General features: G+C 40.9%; 1 protein-coding gene across 30 annotated transcripts in view; it reads left to right on the plus strand.

Annotated features, from left to right (window-relative positions):
* FHOD3 (formin homology 2 domain containing 3) overlaps positions 1-12,985 on the plus strand; it is a 548,282-nt gene that overhangs the window by 410,562 nt on the left and 124,735 nt on the right. The gene's annotated exons all lie outside the window — the stretch shown is intronic.

Below are 12,985 nucleotides of genomic sequence, written 5' to 3' on the forward strand. Positions count from 1 at the left end.
TGCTCTAAAACGTTTAAATGTGTGTGAGTTTTGATTTCCCTTCTTAAAAAACTATTTTAGACAAACTCTGCAATTTGTCTTCTACAGGTCAGTTTTCACCTTTGAATGATTCATTCTTTGTACATCAGGAGATAGAGGGCCCATTAAGGTGTTGTGTAATGAATCTGGGCCCTACCAGAAGAGAAATGAGTTGTTTAGGTCTATGGAAGGAATTTAACTTGGCAAGAGTATTAATTAGACCACCAGAAATGAACCAATTATTACTCCTAGAAGAGAATGATTGCACAAGAGTGTGTTTACAAGGGAAAAGTAAGACCTGTAATTTTAGAACAATTAAAAACAGTTACCCTATATGGCCAGAGTGCTGACTTAGAGAAGCCTGACTGGGCTTCCAACTCACTCATTGGGAAGTTATTTAATCCCTGAGGATAAATGCCAGTTATGCCAACTCTTAGCTTAGACGGTGGTTTTGATGAGCAGATGAAAAATTCCCCGTGAAGACCCTGTGTGAACCCCACTGCGTGGGTCCTGTGAGAAGTGACAATGTGTGATGATGAGATAGAAATTCCAACAGCTCCTGATTGATCATAAATTGATACCTGAGCAATTCATAGAGGTCATTTGCCTCAAATCCTGAATTTAAAACAAATTCGATCAGTATTCTATGTTGGAATTGTCTCCTGTGTATTCTGAAGCATGTTTGCTGCTGGTTGGAGGTTTGGTTGGGATATAAAGCCCAGGAAGAAGGGCTGTCCAGTGGGGTTTGCCTGGCCACGCATCACCTTTAATATCTAAGATGGTACATAGACCCCACGGTGTCAGACTCCCAGGTTCCACAGTGTGGTGTGGTTCTGGGCTGAGTATGTGTGGGCTCAGTTGGATCTTGGTAATAAGGCAACAGGTTGATTACCCTGAAGACACTTTCTGTCCTTTATCCTAAAGGTGCCTCTTCTGGGGATCAGCTGAGGTTACCCATGCTCCCAGAGAGGTCACCAATAAGGAGAACCCTTGTCCTATGAGATGTGAGATTTGGGGCCAAAGGGAGGAATGTTAGAGTCTGACTGATGTGACATCACACACCTCGCACCTGCTAGGCTACCAGCTCCTTGGGAGCGGGGACCCAGGCTCTCTTCATTGCTGTGTCCCCCGTTGTACCTAGGCCTGGGCTGTGGCCAAGACAAGATAAATGCCAGTTGAAGGATTCTGGAGAATTATCCATTCGTTGGTTGGAGAAGAGTTTGGAGGTCCCTGAAACTGAGAGGTTATAAGGGCAGAAAGTCCACAGTTTTCCCAAGACCTGGAGTTTGGGACAATTTGTTGCCAGCTCCTAACGGGGTAGCCCCAGCCTCACCCTACTTCCTGATCCCTGGAAACCCAGGTACACTTTAAGCTGGAAGGTCCAGGAACACAGGTCCAGGAAGGACTCCTGTCTATGTCTCTTTCCCTGCTGGGTATGGCTAGGTGTCTCCTGGGGGTGGTTGGGGGAAGGGCTGGAGGGGCCGGACCCCAGAGAGCCTCAAGTGCCTGGGGGAGGATGGTCTTTTACCCCAACGCCCTGGACTATTAGGGTTTTGAAGTAGCTGATGATGCGCTCTAATTTCTCATCAGTGCAGGGTCAGTAAGGTGAGGCTGCAGGGAGGGGGGCTTCCAGGAGCTGCCTCTGAGCCTGAGAGAAGTGACCATGCCCAAGGAGAGCAGAGGCCTCGGGGCTTGAGAGGAGACCAGGTTCAGGCAGACTTGGCTGCTGCTGAGAGGATGGGATCAGAGTAAGGGTTCAGACTCACAGGAGCTGATGGATGTTAGAAACAAAGAACTGAGACAGAAGATACTGGGGAAAAGCAAATCGAGGATGGAGATGTTTATCTTTGGCCATGCAGGGCGCGATGAGTCCGTCTGACACCCAGCTAGATGGGGCAGTGAGGACTCAATGGTCCTTGGCTTGAAGAAGGCACTGGGTTGAAATCCCTCAGAGAGAGCCTGCATGCTGAGACCCCGTCACTGGGCCACAGTGACAATTGTAGGACCCTTTTGCTTCTACTGCCTGTCCTCTTTTCCTGTGCAGTTCTGCTATGGGAAATTCATTACCTTCACCATGCACTGTATCCACAAGCAAGTAAAGGCTTCAAAGGGTTTCTCACTTCCTTTCCATTTGCACATTGTTTTTCAACTATCACCATCTGCTGCTTTGAAAAAAACCATGTGAGGAATTATTTTAAACATCAGATGCAATTTCATTAAGACCAGGAGGCCACCAGGCCTGGCTCTAGCACCCCTTCTCAGGCTCACCTTGCTAGCTTGTGTTTTGTGACTGTAAAAAAAGAAAAATAAGAGGGGCCCCAACTCCACATCATATTTGTACTTCACCACCCAAACATACTCTGTCAGTTGTATTTATGGTAATATAGATTTTATACGGTTTAATTTTTTTCCTTTTCCTGTTCAACAGCTGAATTCTTTGGATGTCACCCATCATCTATTTTTACTTTTACAAGTATTTTCTGCCTGATTAAGAGCCACGATTGTTTTCACTAAGGAATATACTTCAGTAGAGTTTGTAAGATTTATTGTTGAGATGTTTTATATACCCATAATGATTGAAACCCCCAAAGGAAAATGTTTAGGAAAAACATTGAACTCTTAGGAACAATTCCATTTTTGCAATGAGAAGGCACATGTTCCGTCAGAACACCCGTGACTAATAAACAGCATGACAGGACCCCATGCAGTACTGGGGAGTTCTAGAAATCCATTCCCTCGATTTGGAAACAAGACTCAGAGGATTGCTCTAAGTCCTAGGAAAAATCAGGCCAACTAAAACACCCCTTCAGGCAGGTCAGCCCGCTTCGGAACTACAACTGGCCATCATTGTGAGCTTGGAGTCTTCCATATTTTTCCCAAACATATGAGTGTGTTGCATGTTAATAAAACTTGGAATGATAAATTGACCTAGAAAGCAAGAATTGAAGAAACAATATACAAATTAAGTCAAAGCAAGGGTATTAAAACAAATCCATCTCCGCATCTCCTATTACAGCTTCGTTTATAGGGCTTTTTTAGACACAGAGTGTAGCACTAATTTTCATGAATTTGCTATTTGAATTGTGCCAAAACAAAACAAAATAAGAAAACAGAACTATTTGCAAAGGCCCTCAGGGATACAAGATGCAACTGTTTAATGAAAGCAAACTTAAAATGCTTTAATTTTGAAAATGTGCTTTTTGAGTGGAAGCGTTCTAAATATTTTCTTTATAAGAGAAAACAAAATTACAAGGCTATTTGAACCATTCATGTTCAAGTATTCAAATGAAACACATAATAAACAATAATCACAGCACAGTAACCTTGCGGCTCTGGGCCGTTGGGAAGGGCCAAGGCCATCCTCTGTCCATACCTGCGGCGACATCCCCATCTGGTGGACCTTTTCAGAGTGGCAGCTGGAGGCTCGTTTGGTGTTGTGACAGCAGTTACCAAGGAGGTTTGTAAGAGAACCAGAAGTCCAGTGCCCCAGGCCTGACGGTGCTTTGAGGTGATCAGTCTTTGTACTGGAGCTAGAAAGTGCTCTGGGAATGAACCCCCTTGCATTGTGAGGAGTGGGGAGTGGGGGTCATGATCAGGTGAAGATGCTGAGCTTGGTGGGGGCACTTTGTTAATAATTTTAGAAGGGCAGGGAGGACTTCCCTGTAGACTTGTCCATTTGTGCCTTAAGCGCTGATTCTGCTCTCTTTCCCCTTTGCAGTAGTGCCATTGTTTACTGTGAATGACAGCCACCTGCCTGATTTACAGGCTAATGCCAAGAGTCCTTAGAAGAGTTTGCAAACTGTCTGCCTTGAAAAACCAGTTTTCCCGACTTCCTGGAAGACTGAAAGCCCAGATATTGGTAGTGATAATTTCTTTGGGAATAATAAGCGATGAGTAAAGAATGCAACCTAAAATTCTGTCATGTTACTGTTTATATGGGCTTTGCATATACATATAAACAGTATAACATTTAAAGGTGTGTGAAAGGTTGTACAGTGTAAGTGAACCTCCTTCTACCCTGTTATCCTCCTCAGAAGCAACTTTCCAGCAATTTTCTATGTGTATTTCCATGGATATTTTAGTTTTATATCGCTATATATGTGTTTAGTGTATCTTTATACAAATAAGAACATGCCACACAAACAGTTCTGCATCCTGCTTTTCCAGTTAAAAACATGTCTTGGTTGTCTTTCCATAGCAGTACTTGTTGCTGTTGCTTTCTTTGTAATTCTTTGTTCTCTGGGTGCTATTTCATATACCCAGTCTCACCGTAATGGGCTCTACTCTTTGTTACAGATGCTACTGCAGCGTAATTCTTGTCTATGTGTCATTTTGCACATGTGTGATTATCTCTAGAATGCCTAGAAATAGATTTAGTAAGTCAAGGTTTTGTACATTTTAGATTTTGATTCATTTTTGCCAAATTTGTTCTCACAAGTACCAGTTTGGGTTCTCAACCACCACGTGTGACAGAGCTTGTTTTCTCACACCTCTGCCAAAGATGTGTCATTCAGCTTTTCAGCCATTGCTCCCCTGGTAGTGAAGAGATGTATGTCATTAAAATTTAAATGTTCATTTCTTTATAGGAATGTGATTGAGCATGATGTCATACGTCCAGGCCTCTTTCCTTGGCTGGGAATTTTTAGCTTATGATCCTTGAGTTCTTTTACTTATTGAGGTATACAGGTTCTTTTCCTTAGTCATTCATCTTTTTACAACATTTAGTGTTTTTACCCTGCAGAACAATTTAAATTTTTTGAGTCAAGTTTATTAATCTTTTCTGTCTTCTGGGTTTTGTGTCCCTCATGAGGAAAGCCTTTTCTTCCATGTTTTCTTCTAGTATTTCTGTAGTTACAACTTTCACATGAAAATATATTTCATCTATATAGTTCTTTTGGTGTATAGTGTGAGGCAAAGACCCAAGTTACATTTCTTTCACTTGTTTGAATACTATGTAGTGACTAATCCATCGTTTCCCTATTAATACTATGTAGTGACTAATCCATCGTTTCCCTATTAATTTGTCATATATTAACAGAAATATGGGCTCTAGTTCATGCCTTTGTTCAAGGCTCTTCCCATAGGAGCATTTCCCATCTCCCCAGTGCCACCTTCTCGGATGGATGAACCTTTCGAGGCTGTCAGGAGCCTTTCTTCCTCTCAGTCTTTGGAATGTGACTATATCATGCATTACTTTGAAACAGTCCTGCATTTTCAGTCATCTGCCATATTGTGGTGTGGTGCTTTGTGTGATGGTTGACAGTGCTGGAATAAAGAGCATGGGGATATTTGGGGAAGCTGGGACCACACAGCTAGGACTAGAAAATGGGAGCCTGCCAGGCTGAGGTCAAGCCCCCCATCATGAGATCTCACTTCCTGAGACCCCTTAGAACACCTGCCTCCACCACTGATATAACTTCTCCCTCTGAGTGAAGGTTTCCATTTCCTTGCATTTCCTCCCCCTTTTCAGTTATTTTTGCTCTGGTAGTTCTTAGCTGCTTGCAGGTCCATTGACCCTTGTCCTGAGTATAATTTGCTGGTACCTGTGTCTTCCTCATCCTGATTTTCTCCTCCATGTGGACTGCTCTCCATGGATCTGGGTGCATGTGTCTTCCTGTTCTGGTCTGCTTTGGTTTTGACTGTTTCTTGCCTTCATTAGTATCTACATATGCCTTGAGGTTCTACTTGTCTGGTTTTCAAATCACCGCTTTTTCCAAACCCATGATCCGTGCGTTTTTCTGGATCCCAGATACTTGCTGGCTGTGGTTCATCACTTGATCTACAGAGTACTTAAAAAAAAAAAATTTGTTTCAGTGGAGTTGAGAGCTCCACTGTCTAATGGGCTCTGTTAAATTTTATTTTTAATTTAAATTGATAAAAGTAGATTTTTAAAACCTTCACTGAAAATCCTCCAGAGCATGTAAAAATGGGACAAAAGGCACTGCCTTTCTTTGTGATCACAATTATTAGCATACAGTCCACAACTGCCAGCAGAAGGAAAAGGTACCAGTTTAGACTGATTCCTTACCACTCAGACCAAGAAGCTGTGTGCTCCTTGTACTGAGCACCGAGTAGATTGCCTGCTTGCCTGCTGCTAGTTCCTGATAGCAATCTTGTTACAAACAAGTTCCTGTAAGGGTCCGTGTGTGGCCCAATGAATTGATTGTGTTACATCAAAAGTGCATCAAAAGTACATCAAAATTTACATTGAAAGTTCACGAGAAGAGACGCACCGGTCCCTTGACAGAGTGAATTTACGGCAGGTCGGGTCTGGCTGCCTTGTGGTGGCTTCATTGGGTGAGTATAGGTGTTAGAGAACCTGGACTCTGTATCAGTTCATGTGGGTTTTGGATCTGACTCCTTCTCCCTATTCCTACTACTATAGATTTCACCTGAGATACATAGATCTATGCCTGGACCATGTATGTCAGTAATGTATGTCTTCTGTCCTTGATGAAATACTGATCTGAGCAGGTGACTTCCCTGCTTAGAAACTTTGAGTGCCTCTGCTTGCCTATCAGTGAGTATAACTGGATTAACATCACCTGTAGGGTTTCTCACATTTGGGTTCAGCCTGCACCTTCCAGCTTCGTCAGCCATCAGCATCCTCATCCTCACTGTTCTTTAACTGCACAAAAGTGCTGCAAGACTCTCCCAGAGCCAATTCCTTCATATTTTCTCTGTCACCCTTTTCTAATTTCTTCTTTCAGTCCACTCCTTCCCATCGTTCAAGATCCAAGTAGGTAACATCAGTCTGTAAAACTCCTCTGACTTCCTCCGGCAGAATGAATTGTGACATCCTCGTGGGTTCATACATTTCAGGGCTCAGCCCTTTCAATCCTGGTGTGTTTATCCTTTTGTTTCTAAAATGGGCTTCACAAACTTAACAGTGGTCTGAGGGAATGAACCTGGGTTCCACAAAACCACAGAATGAAGATGCTTCCCCTTTCTGGACTGGCCATTTTATTAAAGATTCGCAGGGCAAATCCTTCAGACAAGCATGACTGGAGAATCCACAGGCATATAAATTTTAAAGAAGAAAGTGTTTATTTTTGCAGGGAAACACTTTCTGCTTGTCCTGTGCTGCTTTCTGTCAGCCTTTTGGGTACTTCGCTGTTGGGTGGCAGCCATCTCTACATCCCCCTGCATGAGATTCCCCCACCTCCTGCTCACTGCCTGTCCTCTACCTCTTTGTCAAATGTATGAGAAATTTTAATCTCTCTCTCTCTCTCTCTCTCTTTTTTTTTTTTTTTTTTTTGCTTTTTTAGGGCTGCACCTGGGGCATATAGAAGTTCCCAGGCTAGGGGTCGAATCCAAGCTGCAGCTGCCGGCCTACACCACAGCCACAGCAATGCCAGATCCAAGCTGTGTCTGTGACCTACACCACAGCTCACAGCAAGGGTGGCTCCTTAACCCCCTGAACAAGGCCAGGGATGGAACCCACATCCTCATGAATCCTAGTTGGATTTGTTACCACTGAGCCACAGTGGGAACTCCAGCTTGAACCTCTTCTAATCCTGTTGCTTTCCTTTGGAACATGGGTTTAGGATAGATTTGTTGAAAATTAGACAATTCTGCTGCCTTCGTTTACATTCAAGTGTATCAAGAGCAACCTTAAGAGGTATGTTTGGAAGAGAGAACATTGTGTGTGTAAGAGAGGTCACTAAGATCTGTAACAAGAAAGTGCAAATATCACTCATCAAAACTGTGCAGTTGGAACAGCTACACCCAGTTATTCTGTGCTGTAAGGCCAGTGTCCATCATCCCTGCTCGTACACCCTCTCCTACTGGGACAGCCCCGATGGCCAGGTTTCCAGTTGTCACCGGCTACAGAGGTTTTGCATTTGGGCAGTACAAAGGTTACAAGAGTGAAAGTGGATAGGGAGGAAGGGAGTGTTCTCCTCCAGAAAATGTATTCCTGGTTCCCGGGTCCCATTTCCTCCCTCCTTCCCACAAAACTGCAGTGAATACACTTTACGATTATAGTGGAAGAGACTGGGTTTCTGGGTTGATTTGGGGGTATGGATGTTTGTGGGTGTAGATATGTGTCTGTACACACACTATAGACCACACCCATTAAAATAGAGAGAAAGAAAGAAAGAAAGACACCTTCATCCTTTTTTTCATTCTCTGATCTTTCTACAATGACAGTATATAACCGTGGTAGCCAGTGACAATTAGAAACCTGCCCATTGAGGGCTGAGAACACACACACACATACACGCACACACACACACACACACACACACACACACAGCATGCTCATACATTTCATTCAGCAAATATTTATTGGGTGTTCACAATAGACCCTGTCCCTGACTTTATTGAGTTTACATTCTAGTGGCGGAACCAGAAGATAAGCAAGGTGTCAGTATATAAAGAATTTCCACATGGTAAATCCTGTGAAGAAAATGACCCTTCAGAGGAGATCTGGAGAGACCACAGTGTGGGGAGCCCAGCCCAGGCCTGCCCTCCCTCATGAAGTCCACCTCTAATAGGAGGTCTGGGAAACTGAATCATTTAAGACAAGTTGCACTTTGTCCCTAGGTTTGCCTAGTCGGGGGCGGGGAGGGGGAGAGCTGGGTGGGGATTGGGGAGGGCAGATAAAGAAGGAGATAAGAAATAGTATGAGTCCACATCTTTCTTCAAACCAGGATCCTGAGGATCTGGAAGTGTAGGAGACTGTGTTTGGAAGAACTTTGGTGTTTAGGGGAGAGGCAGGCATGCAGGGGTGGGGGGGTAAAGTGGCCTGGAGTGGAGAGGAAGGGAAAAGACTGAAGGCAAGACCTCAGTGCAGACCAGCAAGGGCTGGAAACCGTGGGCTGTAGAAGGGGCTGGTGGCAATCAGTGCTTTTGGAAGCTGCCAGGAGAATGGGTTAGTTATGAAGCTAAATATGGGTGGACCTGTGACAGGTGTGGACTGAGCTCCTTTTGGCCAGAGGACTCATTTGGTCTCAGACAGCAGGGTGGGAAGTCAGAGGGAATGGGGCCTGCAGATGGGGCAGGTGGACAGGCCAAAGCATGGTGCCAGCCTTCATGCTTTAGACAGGAGCCAGCACAGTCTGTGAGACAGCACATGGGACCAGTCTCTACAGCAGCTGTGGGTGCTCTGGTATTCCCTCCTGTGGCCAGAAAGCTCAGACCCACACTGAAGTGTGAGTGACAGGCTGGAGAAGGGAGATCAGGAGGAACCTTTAAAGCCACATTCCCATCCTTGATGATAGCGGTCTTCAGGGTTGTAGCAGTGATGATGCAGAAAAGTTGCCTGTTTCTTGAGGCTGCCTCTGGGCTTGCTCATTTCAACCTGAGAGTGGGAATGTGGTCTGAAGGTGTGAAGGAGGTTCTGACATTTCCTTGTTTCAGGGCATGCAGAATGCCTTTTAGAGCTGGGCATAACCCAGAGTTACTCCTTGTTCCATGACCATTAGATGGGGTGATTCCAATTGCTTGCCCAGGTTGTAAGGACAGCCTCACCATTGCAGACAACCAGTGTACATCACTGAATTGCCTTTTTTTTTTTTTTTTTACCTTTCAGTCTTCATATAAAATTACCTACTTGTGGGAGTTTTGTGGTACAGTGGGTTAAGGATCTGGCATTGTCACTGCTAGCTTGGGCCACTTCTATGGCACAGGTTTGATCCCTGGCCTGGGAACTTCTGCATGCTGTGGGCTTGGCCAAAAAAAGAAATAAATAATCTACTTGTGAATTAAGTGATAATTTTAAATATTAGATAATTTGTGAACTTAGTTTGGCTTTTGTTAATGGTTAACCAGTGATTATAACTTATTTCTTAAAATGAGAGATGTTTATGATTTACTTCCTTCGCAAATAAGATTTTACTTAAACTTACCAAAGGAGCATTTCTTTTAAAACAACTTTTACAGAAAATCATGGACTTGGAAAATAGACTTGTGGCTGCCTGATGGGAGAGGGAGGGAGTGGGAGGAATCAGGAGCTTGGGCTTATCAGACACAACTTAGAATAGATTTACAAGGAGATCCTCCTGAGTAGCATTGAGAACTATGTCTAGATACTCATATTGCAACAGAACAAAGGGTGGGGGAAAAAAATGTATACATGTAAGAATAACTCGATCCCCTTGCTGTACAGTGGGAGAAAAATTAAAAAATTTAAAAAAAAACCCAACTTTTACAATATCATTGACATAGAAAAAAACTGGACCTAAGTCTTGACGTATGTATTGCTGGTGAAATTCTTACCATAATTGAGATAATCTGATAATTTGTCACTCTTAAGCATTTTCTCATGTCCTTTTGTGATTATAACTGTCCCTCTCTGTACCCAAGCCATCACTGGTCTGCTTTCTGTCATTGTAGAGTAATTTGCATTTTTAAGAATTTCATATAACTGTAATTATGCAGTAAGTCCTCTTGGAGAAGGGTTGACTTCTTTCAATCAGCATAATTATTTTAAGATTCAACTATTTTGTTGCATGTTTCAAGTGTTAATTCCATTTTATTGCTGAGTAGTACTCAATTGTATGAATATACCACAGTTTATCTGTTTACCTGTTGATGGACATTTGGGTTGCTTCCCGTTTTGGCTGTGAATAGTTGTGTACATGTCTTTGTATGGAAATGTGCTTTAATTTCTTTTGGATAAATACCTAGAAATGAAATGGCTCAGTCATATGGTAGGTGCTTTTTAAGCAGTTGTTGAACTACCTTCCAGAATGGTAGTAAATCAGAATAATGCTGGACTCAAAAAGTCGGATGAAATGTCTTCTTTCCTCTTCAGCTTCCTAGAAGAGTGTGCATAGAATTAGTGTTGTTTCCTCTATAAATATTCCTTAGAATTCACTGGGGAAGCTATCTGGGATTAGAGTTCATAGGAAATATATAAATTACAAATTAAATTTCTTGGGGAGATGCTTATCTGATATCATCAGTCCATATCAGGTCATCTGTTTCTTCTTGAGTGACTGTTAGAAGTTTTTGCCTTTCAAGAACTTTTTCCATTTCCTCTATGTTAACAAATTTATTGGTGCAAAATTGTTCAGAATGTCCCCTTATTCTTTTAATGTCTGTAGAATCTGTAGTAATGTCCCCTCTCTCAACCCTATAATTAGTAACTTTTATCTTTTTTTTTTTCCTGAGCAATCTGGCTAGAAGTTTATCAATTTTATTGATTTCAAAGGATCAGTTTTTGGTTTCACTTTAAGTCTGATATTTTTGTTCTATGCTTCATTGATTTCTACTCTCTGTATATCTTTCCTTTTCCTGCTTACTTTGGGTAAAATTTTCCCTTATTTTTATAAGTTGGAAGATGAGGCTATTGATTTGAGACTGTCTTTTCTAATAGAAGCATTTAGTGTTATAATTTTTCCTCTAAGTATTGCTTTAGCAGTGTCCCACAAATTTTAGTATATTGTGTTATTTTCATTTAGTTCAGAATGAATCTAAGCTTCCCTTCTGATTTATCCTTTATCCCATGGGTTATTTCAAAGTATTTATTTAGCTTATTAATTTTGGATTTTCTAGGTCTTTCTGTTATTGACCTCTAATTTAATAAAATTGCAAACAGAGAATGAGTTCTGAACAAAGAACGTATGGCTTGAATTCTTTTAATTTGTGGAGCTTTGTTGTATAGCTCAGAATATGGTTTGTTTTGGCAAATGTTCTGTATGCATTTAAAAAGAATATGTATCCTGATATTATTGGGGGAATGTTTCATATTTAAATTTATATGTTTGTATTTAAATCAAGTAGAATTAGTTTTATATTTAAAGTGGATTTGGGTTTGTTTTTGTTTTTGTAGACAGCGTATTATTAAGTCTTGCTTTTTTATTGAATCTGACCATCTCTGCCTTTAAATTGGGGCATTTGGATCATTTATATATAATGTGATTATAGATTTGTGATTGATACATTGTTACTCTGCTTACCTTAAACAATCTATTATTTTTAAACATATTTGAATAATAATAAATATGCTTTGTATTTACCTATCTTGTTATGTTTCTGTTGCTCTTTATTTTTGTAGCTCCAGATGGCTATGTGGTGTCATTTACCTTCCGCTTGAAGGATTTTCTTTAACATTTCTTGTAGTTCAGGTATACTGATGATGAATTCTTTCCATTTTTATGTGTCTAAAAACATCTTTATTTCACTTTCATTTTTGAAAGATATTTTTGCTAGGTCGAGAATCATAGGTTGATGGGGTTTTTTCTTTCAGTGATTTAAAGATGTTGCTCTGTTTCTAGCTTATATTGTTTCTCACAGTAAATCTTCTAATCTTTTTTTTTTAGTTTTTGGCTACCTTTGCCTGCAATGTGTCTTTTTTCCTCTGGTTGCTCTTAAGATAGGCTCTTTACTATTGATTTAAAATTTTTGATTTTGATATGCCTTAATGTAGTTTTCTTCATGTTTCTTGTGCTTAACCCTTCTTGAGATTCTTGGATCTTTGAGTTATAGTTTTCATAAAAATGGGAAAATTCTCAGGGCTTGCTTCTTCAAATTTTGGGGGTAGTTTTCACCTCTCCCTTTTTTGGGTGACTTCAATTGCATGTATATTAAGAAACTTGAAGTTTTACCATATTTATTCATGCTCTATTAATTTTTTCCAGTCTTTTTTCTCAATATGTTTTATTTTGAATAGTTGCTATTTCTATACCTTCAGATTCACTATTTTTCTTCTTAAGTGTCAGTCACTTTTTCAAGGGGGTTCTTTTTTTTTTTTAATTGAAGTATGATTGACGTATGCTATTGTATTAGTTCCAGGTGTGCAACATAATGATGTAATATTTCTATATGTTGCAAAAAGATCAGCACCATAAATCTAGTTATAATATATCACCATAAAAAGTTGTATTTTTTTCTAGTGATAGCTTTTACTATATATTCTCTTAGCAACTTTCAAATATGAAATACAGTATTATTGCCTATAGTTACTATGCTGTATATAATATCCACATAACTTATTTATTTTATGTCTGGAAGTTTTTAC

This window comes from Sus scrofa, chromosome 6 (assembly GCF_054392235.1).
Source record: "Sus scrofa isolate SSC_HxYL_T2T_F1_AM1 chromosome 6, Sscrofa_HxYL_maternal_Yorkshire_Landrace_v2.0, whole genome shotgun sequence".
NCBI lineage: Eukaryota > Metazoa > Chordata > Mammalia > Artiodactyla > Suidae > Sus > Sus scrofa.